Raw genomic sequence first — 18,012 nt, forward strand, 5'->3', positions numbered from 1 at the left:
ATGATCGGACAATGAGTTCAATTTTCAAATCACTGCAATGCATTCAGAGGACAGTGCTGTCTATGGCTGGAGCACAGACACAGAAGTGAGGGCACCTGGGTTTACTCCCATCTTTGCCACTGAATCTGTGTGACATTGGTCAAGTTATTGAACTTCAATGTCTATGTTTCCCCATCTGTTAAATGGAGATCGTAATATTATATACCCACCTACCTCGTATTGGAGTTGCAAAGGTTAATTAGTGCTTTGAGATCCTATGGTTAAAAATAAAGATTCCAAAGAGTATTTAATGCGCAATTTGAATGCTTAGGTGGCTGTTCCTCAAACAGGATGTAAACACCTGCTTGTGTGGTGTCTTGTGCACCATCCAACACTAGGGTCGATACAACACATGTGCACAGTGTTAGTTTTAATTTCTGCTGGACAACTTTAGAAGAATGAAAGTGATGACTAGCAACACCTAAAGTTTATACAACACCGTTTATCCCAAATAATAATACTACTTAGTTCTTACAGAGCACCTTTCCTCCATAGATCTAAAAGCACTTTACACAAGAGGTCAGTATCATTATCTCCATGTCACAGAGGGGGAAACTGAGGCACAAAGTGATTTGCCCAAGGTCACCCAGCATGGCGGTGGCAAAGCTGTGAATAAAACCCAGGTCTCATGAGTACCAGCCTCGTGCTCTATCCATCAGGCAAGACTGCCTAAAAGGATCTCACCACACTGTAAAGACTGGGTGAGATTTTGTGCGGTACCACCTTCAAGGCCCAGTACAAAACCGGCAGCCTGAGCACATACCTGCCAAGTTTTGTGCCACTCCATGGGACTTTTCATACCAATTATTTATAAATATGCAAAATAGCCCATTAAAATCATCTGGATATTTGCACATAATTCGTCCGTGGTCATAAACTTAAAGGTCAATACCCTCTGCCCCAAACAGTTGCGGGGTCAGGGCACAGAGCTGCCCAAAACCTGGCAGCTGTAGAAGGTGGCTATGGAGTGGGAGGGCACTGTCAGGGGAACTAGGGGAAACTGGGTTTGTGGGGGGTGTCTGGGCAAAAGATGGGTGTTGTTGGGGTGGGGGTTGCTAGATGGAGCGAGTTCATGGAGGTGGCTGGGGGAAACTGGATTTGTGGGGTTTTGGTACAGGATGTGTGGAGGGGAGGAGATTAAGCAAAATCGGTGGCTGAGGGAAGCATCAAATAGCTCATGGGGGCGGGGGTGAGGCTGGACAGTACCTAGGGTTGGTAGTAGGGTAGCTTGATGGAGAAAATGGAGACAGTGGCGTTTGTGGGAGGCAGGTGGGTGAAGTGTCTCTGGGCTGGGTGCAGGCTGGCAGGTTTCTGGAGCCAGTACAGGCTGTGTCCCTATTGCATCCTCCACTAGCTGCTGCTCACTTACTCCTGCCAGCTGCATTTTCCCTGTTCAGAGCCGGCAGGGGGAGCAGGTGCCACAACGGCCTCCGGCAGTAGAGCCCCACAACTCTAGTAGCCCATTCCTGTGGCCCAGCTCAATGCGGGACATCAAGTCTGGGTGCTGGGAATGCGTGAGTGGTGGCCTGAACATGTGATCCTGGCATGCCTACAGGAATGGGGAGGACAAAGGCAGCTCTGGGCCCTCTCAACTCTGGGCTGCTTTAGAGATCAAAATGGCCTCTAGCCATCTAAGTTATGGCAGCACCATCCTGAACGGCCTATGGGCAGGAGCACCACCCAGAATCCCCACTCTGCTAGTCGCCATGGGCCTGTTCCCTCCTGTTCTCAGCATGGCCCCCAGCTTACAGAAGCCCAATGCAATGCCTAGGCTCCGGAAATCTCCCCTTCCCCCCCGCCTGCTGGGTGGCTTTTACAGCTCCCTTATGTCATTGCGCAGCATATAGCCACAGGAGCACCAACACAGCTCTGCAAAGTCCCACTCATGAGCAATATGCAAAATTCCTCCCTCGCTTGGTAAGTCAGCTTTTGAAAAAAATATTCAATTTTTTTCCCCTAGGCAGCCATCATGATAAAGGGCAGACAAGTCCTTTTTCTAGCTAGGCCAGTACATTTTTGGAACAAGAAAAGGAGTACTTATGGCTACAGCTCGCTTCATGAAAGCTTATGCTCAAATAAATTTGTTAGTCTCTAAGGTGCCACAAGTACTCCTTTTCTTTTTGCGAATATAGACTAACACGGCTGCTACTCTGAAACCTGTCATTTTTAGAACAGTTTTACAGGGCTGCAATACCTGGGTTTTACTGGAAGTCTCACCTCCAAATGATGACAGGCCCAACAGGGCTTGGCTTATGAGATCTGATGCATTCACTGCCCCAGGCGGTACAGCTGCAAGCTAGATTTCATAAAAGTATTTACATTTTTGCCAACACGGTAGGACTCTAGCCATTCATTGGAACTGCTAACGCCTCTAGCAATTCAAGGATGAGAAGGTGAGAGCCCATGGGCATACGATAACAGATAGAGCAGCTATTTATTTTGCTTCTTATGAATGAAAAAGTTCTCGATACATGTATGACCATAAAAGATTATCTTCCAGCTCTGAATGATGGAGTTGAAAAAAAGTCAGACCCAGAAGTTACACGTCACCTGTAATGACAAAAGCTACATCTGTAACCTTTTACACAAGAGGCCAACTGAACGCAACCTTAATGCTGTTCTAGGCAGAAATCGTTCCTATGCTTTACTTTGTTTTGATGGACAGCTGCAATGGCATTCGTGCATGATTTTAATAAGAAATTTTAATTTTTTTTTCAGTTCTAGGAGCTATAGATGGAACCATTAGGTGTCTTGAGTAAACCTCAGTACAATGAATCATTTCAAGAGATTTGTGCTTTAATCACAAGGCCATCCTTCCCCACCATTTATGAAAAGCCTAAGTCGTTACACATGTAAATGGTAGGGATGCAATCATTTGAATTTGAAATACTAGTTTTAGTGTGAAACTGTGAGGGGTTGTGTATACATCGTTGTAGATTCACCTGTTGACATATTGCCTCTACTCATAGAGCAAGGGCAAAATTGCTTGCCCGTGAGTTTTGAAAAATCTCGTCTGTAAAGTTCTTGCTTTTGAATCAGGCTAGAAGAGTTGTATTAAAATTGACTTTTCCAAGGACAAAACAGCATCTCAAAGGTGATTGAGACAACCATATCTTCATTTTGAGCAATTTTTATACCCAAAATTAGGATTTCTTTTTCTAACTTAAAGGGCAGGGTAACCTGCATCCCCCTCAAAAATAAGCTTCTAGACTTTTGGGGGGAGAGGGGGGAGTTTATGGCTCCTGAAATGTACAGGATTATTTGACCCAGGTGCAGGCAAAAAGGGGCTTTTCAGAAGTGCTCAGTATTGGCCTAACTCTGCTCCTGCTGAAGACAATGGAGTGTTTTACCATGGACTTTACTGACGGCAGAGTTAGGCAACCTGTGAATGCTTTTGAAGCTCTCCATTGACTTTCTTGGGAGTAGAGTTAAGCCAGCATTTTTGAAAATCCACCTAAAATGTACTGACTGAGATCAAACACCAAGTTAGTAGCAGAGCCAAGACTAGAACCTAGATCTCCTCTACCCAAGTCTGATACCCCACCTGCAGCACCAAGCTACCTCCCTCCGGGCTTGTTCTGGCTGGACAGCTCTGGAGATTGAAACCCTCTACTTGAAGAACAAGTGCATAATGAGTAATATAGTGCAAGCTTCTCCACCCTGTCTTACTAATAAGCCTCACCAACTGACCTGGAAGTAGCCGTTCTAGGGCGTATTGGGTAGTTCAGTCTCCAGGCCCCATTTAGTGTTTGGTTTGCTGCTGAAATTGCTGGGGAATAAAAAAAAAAAAAAAAATCAAGCGGGTGCTAGTTAAAATGGTGATTCTTGTGATGTTCACATCTTGCCGCTAGCAAACGGATTGAGATGACTGACCTATTTCACAGAGGCCACAGCCACTAAAGAACAGCAAACTTTGCTATCAAAGTGACTTTGGACTGAGTTCAGACTAGCAACCACAAGGCAAAAGGGATTCTATCCTATTTAGCACCTCCTCACTCCCACCTCCTTCCCATGTTTCAAAGGAAAAAGCATATTTGTTGTCACGCATTTGGCCTGCAATCTCAGAACGAAATCGACTGAATCTAAAAGGGAGATCTCAAAATTCTTTGAAAAGCTCTAAATTAAGCTCTGGAGAGACAGAAGTCACAAGCACATCAAAGCAAAACGAGAAGCAGAGTTTCAGACAACAACAGAAGAGGACTCTCCAGCAATTCCTCACCACCACCTCCTTACCATCCTTGGAAGAATTCCAAAGAGAAGCAATCACACGCTTCTTCTACCCTAGCAATCACCAGCTAAATGAAATTGAACTGTCCCAGTCTCTGCACACACATGCTTTCTGGGATGGTCCACAGATCAAAGCCTTTTGGTTGCACATACATAAAAGTTTCTGGCAACTCCCCAGGGCAGGAATAGTAAGATATCTTAAGTTGAAGAAGAGTCAAGATTCTAAATTCATAAAGCCAAATGGGGAAAAATCATGGGGACAGAATATTTTCAGTATCCGCTGGTTCGGGTTCCTTCTCCACTTTGAAAGAAAATTCCAGGATCTGGGAAGGTGACTTCTGCACCTACTTCTGCATTTGCTGCTGAAAGGGACCTATGGGGAATGGACACTGGTGCCCAGTTCTAGGGCCAACTCACGTCTTCCACTCAAGAGTCTCGGACATTTTCATGGGCGTTGGGTGCCTAACTCCCTTAGGCCCCTTTGAAAAGCCCAGCCTTAATACCTACCTACCTTTCGCAACACTCATGGAATAAAAACTCATGCCACTGTCCCTCAGGAGGGATGATATTACTTCCCATTTTCCAGAAAGGTCAACTTTGACACAGAGGGCCAGATTCTAATCTCAGTTACTCCAGTGCAAATCCAAACTAATTCCACTGAAGTCAGTGGAGATGCTCCATATTTCCACCAGCATACCTGGCATCAGAAACTGGCTCAGATGCCGTTAACGACATACCAAAGATCCCACAGGAAGCTAGGGACAGAGGCAGAAACCGAATCTTCCTGCTCTCTCTCTCTCTCTCTTTTTTAAAAAAGGCTAAACCCACTGACAACTAGAATGTGCTCCAACAAGTTGAACAATTTAAGGATTTTTGAGGTTACAAAAAGCAAGGCATGACAATATTCTAATTTCTCTGAAGTTTCCAATGTTCCCTTCTCTCAGTTCAATAAAACAAAACACACAGGACACAGATTTTACTGACTCCCTTGTGGGCAGCCTCACTTGTCCTTAATCAATGGTAAAACACCACAGTGACAAGTGCTTTATAAATGCCGATAGATAAGTGAATTAGGTCCTGATACTGGCTCATGCCACGAGCAGTTTTCAAGGGTAGAAGGAAAGACGGTCTTGTGGTTAAGGCATTAGACTGGGACTATGGAGACCTGCATTTAATTCCCAGCTCTACTAAGGCCTCCGTTTGTGACCTTGGGCAAGCAACTTAATATACCTGGTGATTTCAGGCATAATTCTGCGTTGCCTTGCTCCATGTGCGGTATTTGTGAATGTCCCGCTTGCTTTGCTCAGGTGCGAATGACTACATAAGGCAGAGGACCCTGGAGAACCAGTTCCATATATGTAAAAAACATTACTTCTTACGTCTGTCTTGTCTTTGTAGACTGCAAGTCTTCCTGGGCAGGGATTGTCTCTTTCTAGGTCTATGTGCAGTGCCTAGCACTGGGCACTACCATAATCTACTAGGGAAAAACAGAGGTTGGTCTCCAGTCATTATTAGCTTGCCCAGTGCCCCTTGCTCCAGCTTATTTATTTAAAATATGTGTCTTTATACACAACAAATGAAATTTGTAACAAAAACAAAAAACAACCACACCAAAATCAATCCTGGAAAATACACACACACACACACACAATATCACACACTCTTGAGGTTGCTAAGTGACAGCCATTTACAATATCATATACAGAACCCAAGCACTTCACAACGAGGAACTGAATTGTTAAAAGAAAAGGAGGACTTGTGGCACCTTAGAGACTAACAAATTTATTTGAGCATAAGCTTTCGTGAGCTACAGCTCACTTCATCGGATGAATCGTTAAAGTAATTATCAAGCTGACACTAGTCACATGATAAACAATGGACTAGAGTCTGTGCTGCATCTTCTGACAGGTGCAGTGCAGAAGGCTAACGGGGGCAGAGGGAGAGGGGTCGCTAACAGACAAACTCAGTGCAATCTTGCTCATAAAAAATTGAAGCTGCAGCCTTTCACCCAGAGCCGAATGTGTATCAAGCACAGCTTATGGTACATTACACTGAGCAATCACATGCAAGAAGATCAGAGAACAGAAGAACTCTTGTCTTAAACATAAAAGCCAGCCCACAGAAGCAGAGAAAGCTGAAACAGTGAGTGCCGGAGTTAAGTTTGCAGCATGGTTTCAGATATAAACCCATTGTCCCTTACTCATAACTTTCTGAAGCACTCCTCTTTGAGACAAAATTGTCAAAGCTTGGATCCTGATGCAATGCAGTGCGTTATGTGTGGGTGCATGGCTCACTGCAGGATCAGGACCTTGGACTCCGCCAACTGGTGAATTTAAATTTTTTGGGGGGCAGAAAATTTGAGCATATGATGTTCAGCCATCTCTGTACACAGAATGCAGGAATGGGCCCAGTTTTACATGTACAGTAAAAGACACCAGCCAGCCTATGACTGACTTAAGCACATGCTTAAGTCTAATCAATAGTTCAGCAAGGGCCTGATCCAAAGCCAAGTGCAGACAATGGGAGTCTTCAGCAGGCTTTGGATCAGGCCCCAAAACACTGATGTACCTGCTTGACTAACTAAATGCTTTCGTTCCATTGACTTCAATGGAGCAGGAGCAGGCCGATGATAAGAAGTATATACTACAATGAAGGCAACTGATTTAAACTTGTGTAACCCTTCTGCCTGTCAGAGTTGGCAGCAACAAGGGCCGGGTTCAGTATCTAGGGGTTCCATTCTAATACACAATGCAAAACAAGCTCAAGCCCCCACCCAGTGACCTAGGACAAATGTATACCACCCCTGCTGCGTGCCTCTAAGAGGCAATACTTCCCCTCTCCCAAGCACAGAGTCTGAGTGTAGCAAAAGTCTTTTAATAACAGAGAGAAACAATGTGGCATTATGTTGGGGAAACACCATCAACAGGATTCATAACACAACCCATAAGCAAAAAACCCACCCCAAGCAATTTGGGGCGTGTCCTTTCCCTTTGGTTCTTGAGTCCAGCAACCCAAAGTCACCCAAAGTCCCAAAAGTCTCTGTCTCTGGTCAGTGCAGCACCAGAGCTTGAAAGTTTATCTGCAGAGTTTTACCTCCCAATCTGGGTGGAGATGCCAGGGGGAGGATTTAAGGAGCACCTTACGTGGTCCAAAGCGATTGCTCCACCTCCTCATGGGGCTCCGCTCCTCTCTACCAGCCGTGCCCCATGAGCTGCTCCAGCCAACCCACAAACTGCTCCGCTCCACCAGCCGTCCCACGAGCCACTCCAGCCATCCCATGAGCCGCTCCGCTCTGTCAGCTGTCCCGCAAACTGCTCCGCAATATATCTTCAGGCTCCCCCGCTACTTTACACAACACTCAGTGATTTCAGCTCTTAATAAGTTTAGCTCTTTTGTGATTTCAGCCTGTAGTAGGGGAGCCTCAGTGCTGGTGCACCATTCACCCGAAGTGAATTCAGCTCAGCAGCCTGTAACTAGACTCCTAATAGAACCAAAATTAGCTCCGATATTCCACAGTGGAAAGAGGAGAAAGTGCAATTAGCATGTAAGGCCCTCACCAGGGGGCCTATACCACCAGGTATAACTTAGATAACATTTTTACTTCACAATCCAAGAGGCACAGACAAGGTTTTCATCTCAAAACCAAAAACATCAAGACACTTGATCATGGCCTGTGATAGGTGTCCCCAGCCTCTCTGAATTCACTGAGTTTTGGAACCCATGTCCCTTGCCTAGCGAGTGCTACTTAGTTGATGGCGAGTCCCTCCATCATAACAAAAGGCCAAGTACAGTTCCACTGTCCTTGATTTACATAATCAGGATAATTACAATTTATTCTTGCTGCCCCAATAACAGATAAACTGGGGATCCCACAGCAGCCCAAGTGACCATTTGGGCAGCTATGGGCTCATGCTAGGCAGGGTGGGTGTGCCTATGCAAATGAGATCAGCCCCTGAAGTTCTTTTCCACAACTTGCCACAACTCACCACCAGATGTCAGGATGGAGCTCATCCTGACTCTGCTTACACTTATGATATTTAAAAAAAAAAGTTAAACAAATTTTTCCATACTGAGAGCCAAATGAGTGTTTGGAAGAAGTTACAACAAATCCAGTAGAGTTGGCTGATTTTTTTTTTCCCCCAAAAAATACAAGTTTTTCTACAGAACACAGGGAAAGTTTCCCACAGATTTTTCTATGGGAAATTTTCCAGCTTGTACCATCACCTAGGTACATATATGGCTTTTATCACCAGCATTTGACAAACATTTATGAACTTATCCTCACTTCACCCCGTGAGATAGGAAATAGAGTGCTTGAACAATAGCAGTTAGTTTCTGTAGTAGGAAGAGAGCCTGAGACATAAGCTCTTGTATCAGAGGCCTGGTATGAGGCAGGACCTGCTCACACGATCTGGCAAGAACAGGGCTGATATTACAGAAATACACATTCCTAAGAAGTGCTAAGCACAAAGTACTCAGGCAAACACATCCCGATATCAAGTGGTACCAGTACATCCCAATATCAAGGATGGTAGAAAAATATTTCCCAAGGATAACAGGAACACACTGACTCCTTCTAAAAAGATATGGTCAGGATGACAGTACGTAAGAGAGATGTTTTGATTGAACCAAGGTGATAACTAGTCACATCAGGGGGCAGTAACTAACTAGGTCAGAGGCAGTTCTAACTTGTTTGTATCAGGGTATAATGATTTATCTCAGAGGGAGTATCTTTGTCCAGCCGAGGGGGGAATGGAAAGTCCTGCCATTCACTGAGCTGGTCTATTGTCACGGGCATACATGTCTTAGTATCCTCGTCAAGTCTGCCAGGTGCTATTACCGTGCTTTGTCGACAATAAACCTGACCTTCGTTCCTTAACGGATTTTGTGATCATTCGGTGGTTCGCTCGAGGTCTGTTGTGCCGGGTGTCTGTGCAGAGCTGGGCAGCACACAGGGAGAATACACACACACACACACACACACACCCCAACTACAGTTTCCATGAATAATTTCAAAGGAAAACAAAACTCTATGGCATTTGAAAATTTTCACTGAATTTTTCAATGTTTTGTTTACATTTGAATCAAAACTAAAAGTGATGGGGTTTGGTTTTCTTTTTTTGTTTTGTTTTTCTCCCACTGCTTTCTCGCTTCTTCTCTCCACCTTTCCTCAATGGAAATAACTGGAGGCCGGGGGGACAAGGGGAAGAGAAGTGCCAGAAGAATGAAAAACCCAAATCTTTCATTTAAATTTGAACACGCAAATCAAACTTTTTCATTTCAAACTGAATCAAAAGGTTCATTTCTGTGAAATATCAGAAATTTTCAAAGAAATGAATTTCAAGAAGCCATGTCAACGATTTCTGGCAGAAAAAAGCGTTATAATCTCCATTTCACAACTGAGCAAGAGAGAGACAAAATGATTTGCCACATAGTAGGTTTGTAGCAGAACCCGGATTTGAACCCAAGTCTCCTGACTAGTGCTTTAACGACAAAACCACCCTCCCCCTCGTTAAATATACCCCTGCCTCCTACTTTCATGAAGTATTATAACTGGGGCAATGTTTACACTTGGAGCTAGGGATGTGATTCCCAGGTCGCATACATCTACTCCCTGTCGCTCTCTTTGAGCTAGCATGCTAAAAAATAGCAGTGTAGCCACGGTAACAGAGACAGCTGCTAGCCACCCTGAGTACAAACCCACCTCAACCCTATAGGTACATCCTCAGGGCAATTAGCTCATGCTGCTGCCCACTACTACACTACTATTTTTAGTGCACTCGGTCGACGAGAGCTAGAGGAGAATGTCTATGCGAGATGGGAATCACACCCTCAGCTCTGAAGTGTAGACATAACCTGAGAGCCCTACTTCAAAATGAATGACTCAGGCTAAAAGGTTAGGTTTCCACTGAAGCTTCCAGGCTTCAACTAAGTTCATTGAATTCCCAGTCATAATTCTCAGATATGTTTTTTCTCATTCTATGGCAGCCTCACTTACAAAACTACACACGGAAGAGGTGACGCATGTTAGAAAAAGCAGGATTTTCCCTCTGCCTAGGAAAAGGCCCATAATTGCTACATGCAGTTCACTATTGTCTGTGCAAGGAAAGGGAATGCAAGATTGTTCCAGTCCAAGGAACTGTCTTCTTTGTGGAGCTTCCAGGATTAAGCAACAGACTATTCCCAGGAATGAGTCTTCATCTAAAACTATTAAAATATTAGTGCAGTCAGGCAAGCCTGCAATAGACTGGCTAAAATAACAACCCCAGACCTGAAAGCAAGATTGAAATTATCTCTTTACCTTGAGAGGAGATCATAGCATTTAAGACGAAGATACAGTGTTATTGCTGCTTCTCATAATAATGGACCACATCTTCACCATGAGTTATGCCAGAGGTGAACTTATAAGCACCCATTACAAGTTCAGCAGACTAGTCCTGTACCTCAGATGTCACAAGGATGGGAACCAAAGAAAAATCTGAGATAGACCAGAACAAACAGGCAAACTGAAGGAGGAGAACAGAATACCTGCCTCTGTTGTTATTTGCAAAGTATGATCAGGCCTCCAGCGTGCCAGGCACTGACAGTACAGATTGTAAAAGAATCTCTGCAACAGAGATCTTATAGTCTAATAAATGAAGGGTGTGAGGGGAAGCAGAGGTATAGAAAGGCAAAATGACCTCTCTAATGTCACACAGCATGTTATTGGCAGAGCCAGGATTGGAACTCACAGGTCCTAACTGTAAGTCTAGGGCCTGATGTACTGGTAGGGCTTTGATACTAGTTCTCTTCGAGTACACCTGCTTGTTGCCAGTCCTGAGTGCTTAGAGAATGTGCCTCCACCCCACCTCCCTTGAAACTGCTCTCCATGTAGGGTGCACCTCCTCCATCCCCAAAATGACTTCCCTTCCCTTGAAGCAGCTCCTTTCATTGGCGAGGGATACCCCTTTACCCTCAGTATGGCTCATTCTTCCCGAGACAACTTTATAAGTGGGGAGCGTGGGAGAGACACACTGCACATCCCAAAATGGCTTCCCAAATAGCTCAGCGCATAGATGACTCTCTCCACTCCCACTAGCCTCTCCTTTCCAAAAAATGGGTAGATGGGTGACTGTTTTTTCTTAACTAAAAACCTCATGATTTTAAAGTGGAAGGTGCTCCAACTCCTCACTCAATAACAACTCACCTGAGCATTCACACCCCAGTGATTCTGAGACTGTTCTTAACTGCCTAATTCCCTAGAGAGACAAGATGGGGAAGGGAACATCTTTTATTGGACCAACTTCCTTTGGTGAGAGAGACAAGCTTTCCATCCACACACAGCTCTCCTTCTTCTTCTGTGTGGCTCAAGAAAGCTTGTCTCTCATCAACAGAAGTTGGCCCAATAAAAGATATTACTCTGGCACCGCAATACTCACAGCTGTCATGTAATTAGGATATGTTTTGTACAAAGCATGCCTCGTGAGGTATCATTCTAAAAGTATTGATCGGCTAGACATTAATATCTCATTGGATTGTGTGTGCTATCGGCGTCTGTGAAGTTACGAAGTTTGGCTATGATGTATGTGTTACTGAAACATGTCGCGAGGTTGAAAACATCCACAAGCCGCCTTTCAGGTACAACAGTAAAAAGGCCAAACAATGTGAATGGCTGATTGAGGAAATGCACACAAGCACAAGGATTTCCCCAGGAACTGTGTACAATAGAAACCTCTCAGAGATCGCACTACGCAATGGGAACTGTTTGACCCAGGTCACAGTGAAAGAGCTTTCCAGCAAGTTGGAAGAAGATATAAAAGGGGGGAAATGACATCATTATGGGACCTCACTCTCCCTATAACCACACACCTGAGGAATAAAGACTGAACTGGGGGAAGTGATGGTCCCAGGCTAACAGGATTTCTAGCCCGTGTACGAAAGCTGGGAAACCCAAGCTGCAAAGCCAAAGCAGCTTCTGCCTTAAGAATCTGCCAGCCTGTTTATCACTCAGGGTGAGAATTTGCTAATTCATATCCTACCTATCTAGTATGTTAAACTCAGTTTGCATTTTTGTTTATTTACTAGATAATCTGCTTTGATCTGTTTGCTATCATTTATAATCACTTAAAATCTATCTTTTTGTAGTTAATAAACTTATTTTATGTTTTAATCCAAATCAGTGTGCATTTGATTAAGGTGTGTGGGTAAAATCTCAGCTTGGTTTTCACAAGCGTGCATGGTCCTCTTCACATTGAGGGAGAGGCAGACCGGGTATTAAACCCACATACTGGCCAGATTTGGCCAGGGCAGGACAGTACTGCTCTGGGGTCCTAGGCTGGGAGGCTGGTGGTTAGAGAGCCTGCATGTACCTGCAGCTGGGTGTGTCCCTGCCTATGTGAATGCTGGGGAAAGTGCAAGCTTGGAGGGCTTTGCAGCTTGTCACAACAGCACAGTGAGAGAGGGAGCCTAGGCTGGTGAGTCAGGGGGCTCAGTGATACCCCAGTTCCAGGTGGCACCCCGGGGAGAACCCATCACAATTACCTCACCCACCCTGTCTCTCTAATATCCTGGGATCGACATGGCTACAACTACAGTGTATGGAATGGCAGAAAGGCAGGTTTCTAAGTGCTGTGTAACCAGGATAGTATTAGGGGCCGGGATGGGGGACTCATAAGATAAATCTGGAAGTGAAGACCATTGACTAGGCAGTTGGCCAGTCATCCATTCCAGGGAAGTTCCTTTGATTACTGACTCCATCTAATTCGATTCTGGCCCATTTACAAGCAACATCTGCAAGGTCGGTTATCTGAGGATGGATGGAAAGTGCCCCTTGTTCTAGGACTCCTTTTGTTATTAAGGTTGAGGCTTACTTGGAAAACGAAAATAGCATATAGATTTCCTGATGCCAGCATCTGACAAATGTGCTTCTCTTTCATATCCATCCTGGCGCTGTAAAGCTCTCTGTGATATCCGCTCTGATGCTGTGCTTTGGCTCTCAGGCTGCTACATTAACTCGGTGTGTGCTGGCCAATATGCCTCGGGTAGATGGGACAGAATGCTGGCCAGGTGCTGCCTCGTGTAGCAGAGTCATGTTGACATGCCAACTTTCCAGTGGAGCAGTTAGCCCGGATGGTAAAAAATAAAATCTACTGATTGATGTTATAATTAAAGATGAGCAATTCGTTGCAATGTTAATTAAGTGCAATTGTAATTGCAGGGAAGGAAGCTCTAGCACCAGTGCTGAATCCTATTGATTGAAGCAGACTTTTTACATCCCAGTGCTTTGGATGTAGTGGAGGGTAGGCAGCTATTTCCTCCCCCGGAGCATCTGCAAAGTCTAGAACAGCAGGACAGCGCCAAGCAGCAGGCAGCCTGAATCCACATTGCCTCCACCTGGCGGAGGAGTCAAAAATTGCTCCATTTACCATTAACTGCATGAGAATCTACTTAACGTGGATAGAGCCGGGTACAAATATACCCTTTTCTCTAACTGTGAGTCCCTTTCCAGTCTCACTGCTGGAGGTTCGAGGTACAGGGGATAAGTTTTGGTCAACTCACCCTGCCCCTCATAGCTGGTCAAAGCCAAAGGGGAGAACTTGGGTCCATTATTGATGGGGATTGTTCATGCCTCTTTCCATGAGGGCCACCTGCCTACCATCCTAAAGCAAAAGTGATGGTTAAACCCTTGCTTAAGGGACCACCTCTCGACAGTCCTGTCTATTTCCAGCCTCTCTCAATCTTTGCCTCTTTCAGGAAGGTTATTGGGAGTTGGTGGAGAACCACCACTGCTGCACCTACTCTACTGTGCGCTGCCTCTCGCTCTGGTGTTAGCACCTGCTGTGGTACAGAAATGGACAGAGGGCCAAGGCTGATATTATTAGATTTCTCAGCAGCCTTTGGGGCTATTGACATTACTGAGCCTCTCTTTGAGAACACCTGCTTAATATCACCAAGAAAGAGATATGCTCTGGTGGTGTAAACACAGCCCTGAAAGCCAGGATCACCCCACCTGGGACACTGCTTCCCTCTCTGGTCTGAGACAACTCACTTAACTGTTTTGCCTCAGTTTCCCCATCTGTAAGATGAGGTATAATAATATCTACTTACCCACCTTACAGTGGTGTTGAAACTTAATTAGCAAGTGTATGAAAAGCTTATAAAAAGTGCCCAAAGATTGATACTTGTAACTGGCTGAGGGCACATTTAATGTGCCTCAGGTTTCAATGGGTAGCCACTAAGTTAAAACGGAGGAGACTCGCATGACACCCAGCCATCCCCAGATTCCATTTTGGAGCAGCAAAAACATTTTAAAAATGATCAGTTTCTTTTTTAACCTTGAAAGGGGCACTTTGTCTGCAGGGTCTACCACAGAATCACATGCAGAACACTGAACTGCCAGGCTTGCAGACTAACTATCCCCTGGCCCTACACACACCTACCTATTGCAGCGCTGCTTCCCATCTTTTAGTGTCAATAAAGCCTGAAGTGTTGAGTCACAAAGGTGAGGTTCAATCCCACATCACCTGCAGCTCCCTGCACTGCTCCTTTTCCTGGGTCTCCTCCACTGGACCTTTGGCAGGGAGAGGGAGAAATAGAGCGAGCGCTCACACTCTGGGGGAGGCCTAGAATGTTACTGCCCAGCTGCTGCTGTCCCTACTCTCTAAGGGCCGGGGGCGGGGGGGGGGGGGAGCATGTGTTTGAGAGATTGGTGTTTGGGCTCCCGGGGAAGGAGCTGAGATTCTCAGCACTGCAGCCAGCTCAGTGGGCACATGGCGGGCACTTACCATGCCCCCCCTTCTCAGAACTGCTATAGAAAAGCGCCATACTGTGGCCCAACGTCCTTGTTGCAGGAGGATGTTTGCTGTAGGATCTGTGGGGCTGCAGGATTATTAGCAAATGTGTTCCTCCTGCTCGTTGCCCAGAGGATATGATCTTTAAACGAGGCTTCCAAAGGAAAACAAATCCTTGTGTGCACTTTGGTGCTGCTTTATGTCAGAGGAAGGCCTCAAAAGCTTGGCTGGGTTCTTTTGAAGTTATTTCTGCTCATTTTTTACATTAGAAGCTCAGAGCTTGCCTGCCCAGTTTTTACTGCAGGAATCTGTGGATCACTAAAGAGCCAGGCAGACTGTGACCTCAGAGGGACCTTGAAAGTGAAAACTGATAAGAGGCATGATTCCAAACCCACAGAAGTCAATGGAAAGATTACTGTCAACTTCAGTGGGCTTCGAATTAGGTACTAGCTAAGAGAGGAAGTGATTTCATTCATACTGTTGAAAACCCATTTCCAACATCTGTCCAAGCTGCACTTGGCACAGGATCAGAGGTCACAGATGGCTTTATGGTCTTATCTCTATTTTGCTTACTGTGCATGGGGGTCCCAGCTAGATTGGGAGGTGAGCATTCCCGTGTGAGAGAGGTTGAGGATCACTGGTCTAGATGGCCTATAGTAATTGATTATTCCGTCCCTAACTTCAGGGTTCTGATTTCCCCAAATTCTACCCGCAGGGATAAAAACAATATGGAGACCTATGAAATTACACACACATGGGTTTGATCTTGCTCCTATTAAGAAAAGGAGCTTTGCTATTGATTAGAGGGGGAGCAGGAGCAGGCCTTATATCTGTGCGTGTTTGTTAGGCAAGGAGTTGTCACACAGCCTTTTGAACTAGACAAAGGTTGAGAAAAACCTAAGTAGTCCTAGTTGTGGGCAAAATTCAGCCATGGCATAACAGACACTATGGAGCTGTGCCCACTTATCACAGGGGTGAATTTGGCCCCTTAGTTTTCAGATTTCAGTTGGCTTCTCTGCTGAGCTCTAGTAGAGATTAGGCCTTTGCAGGCTTTAGCAGTCAAGAAAATTGTGTGGCCATGGGTCAGTCTAGTTTGTGAATAATGAGATTTGCCTTGTGATATGCTTGTAAGTGCACATCCTCACTTCAGGGCATCCCTCGTGCCCTGACGTAGTATTGCAGGGGACTTCACCTCTCATACACACCTTGGTGGCCACTTCCTTTGCCCTGCGATAGCCAGCCCAGCCAACATCTTCTCCCACCTCCCGCCCTGGGTCTCCGTGGCTCAGCTCTCTGGCCAAGTCACATAACAGTTCGCTCCCCTTGCAGAGTAACTAAAGGTCCCACATGAAGTTAACAAACAACGTTCACACTTACAGTTCTTCTGCCCTTCTCAGGCTTGAAGTCCTCTGCTTCCTGGTCCCTGCAGAGATTTTCTTGAACCATTTCTTCCCCAGCAGGATTCCCCCACTGCTTCCCAGCAACTCCAGTAGTTTAGCTCTGAGGAGCTCACTGCTCACTATGAGCTCACAACCCCCAGGAGCCTACCCTGCTCCCTGTGGGTGACTCAGCCTGACTCCCTTTGTTTATCTCTCTAGAGTTCTCTTCCTTCTACTGCCTTTGCAGCCCTGTTTCAGCAGTGCTCTTGCTGCTCCACCACCACAGCTGGGCTCAGTCTTCCTAATTAAGTCCATTACATCCAGCAGGGCTCACTAATTAACCCTTCTGTTGTCAGCTCATTCTTGAAGCTGAGGGATACCTGCTAAATCATGGGCAAGACTGAGCCTAGCTTGGCTGGGAGGGCCAGTCTGCTAGCCCAGGACAATGCTAAGAGATCATGGCTGCTTTTACTCAACACTGATTATTGCAGTGGCGTCAGTGACCCTTCTGGGACCTGACTGACAGGAGAAGACCTGCACTGAGATTAAGGGCTGGTCCACACTGAACAGTTACATCAGCATAGCTATGTTTATCAGAGGAGCGAAAAATCCGTACCCTCAGAGACATAAGTAAGCCGACATAACCTTTGGTGTGGACAGCACTAAGTCATCAGAAGAATTCTTCCATCTACCTAGCTGGCCCATCTCGGGATTAACTACAGTGATGGGAGAACCCCTGTGGTGAGTGTCTACACCAGGGGTCGGCAACCTTCGGCACATGGCCCATCAGGGCAATCTGCTGGCGGGCTGCAAGATATTGTGTTTACATTGACCGTCCGCAGGCCTGGCCCCCCGCAGCTCCCAGTGGCTGCGGTTCGCTGTTCCCGGCCAATGGGAGCTGCAGGAAGCAGTGCGGGCCACAGGCCCGTGCTGGCCACCGCTTCCTACAGCTCCCCTTGACCGGAAATGGTCAACGTAAATGGTCAATGTAAACAAAATGTCTTGCGGCCCTTGGTCTACACTGAAATGCTGCAGGTGTGCTGCTGTAGCGTTTTACGTGTAGATGTAACCTAAGTTCAATTAAACCCTCGTAGTGTACGTTTCTGAAGGGTGTGGATGAGTCCTTAAAGTACTATCAGCAGAAAGCATTTGTCACCAGTCTCCTCCCCTTGAGCATGCCTGAAACCCAAAAGCCTGTACAACGGTCAGCTGGATCACTTTGCACCGATGGAACCCTGGTAAGATCTTTTTGCAATGACAGTTAGGGTGATGGGGGGGGGGGAGGCGGGAAGGTTTAGCCAAGTGCCTGTTAAATTGCCGTTCTTCACAGACAGGAAGGATTTAAGGTCCTATGTTAGGACTGAGGGGATTTGGGTTAAGCTCTCGGTTCAGGCACAGGTCTTCTGTGACTTTGGACAAATCAGTTATCTCCCTAGACTTCAGATCCACATCTGTAAAATAGAAATATTTCTTCTCTCGTCCCCCATTGTGTGTCTTGTCTATTTAGATTGTCCCATCCCCCTGGAGTTTACAATCTCTTACTCTGGATATGTTACAGGAGTGCTCAAAGTCAAAACATACATATACTGAATAGTTGG

The 18,012-nt window shown here is 45.8% G+C and overlaps 1 protein-coding gene and 1 long non-coding RNA gene across 2 annotated transcripts in view; both read right to left on the minus strand.

The window, feature by feature from the left end:
• Positions 1 to 18,012, minus strand: part of SCD5 (stearoyl-CoA desaturase 5) — a 77,992-nt gene that overhangs the window by 50,432 nt on the left and 9,548 nt on the right. The window lies entirely within an intron of this gene.
• On the minus strand, positions 2,466 to 16,716 carry LOC122459908. The gene is made up of 3 exons (XR_006280881.1): positions 16,413 to 16,716; positions 3,730 to 3,808; positions 2,466 to 2,589 (listed from the first exon to the last, which is right to left on the minus strand). It is a non-coding gene; the product is annotated as an uncharacterized LOC122459908 (long non-coding RNA).

This window comes from Dermochelys coriacea, chromosome 4, assembly GCF_009764565.3.
Source record: "Dermochelys coriacea isolate rDerCor1 chromosome 4, rDerCor1.pri.v4, whole genome shotgun sequence".
Classification (NCBI taxonomy): domain Eukaryota; kingdom Metazoa; phylum Chordata; order Testudines; family Dermochelyidae; genus Dermochelys; species Dermochelys coriacea.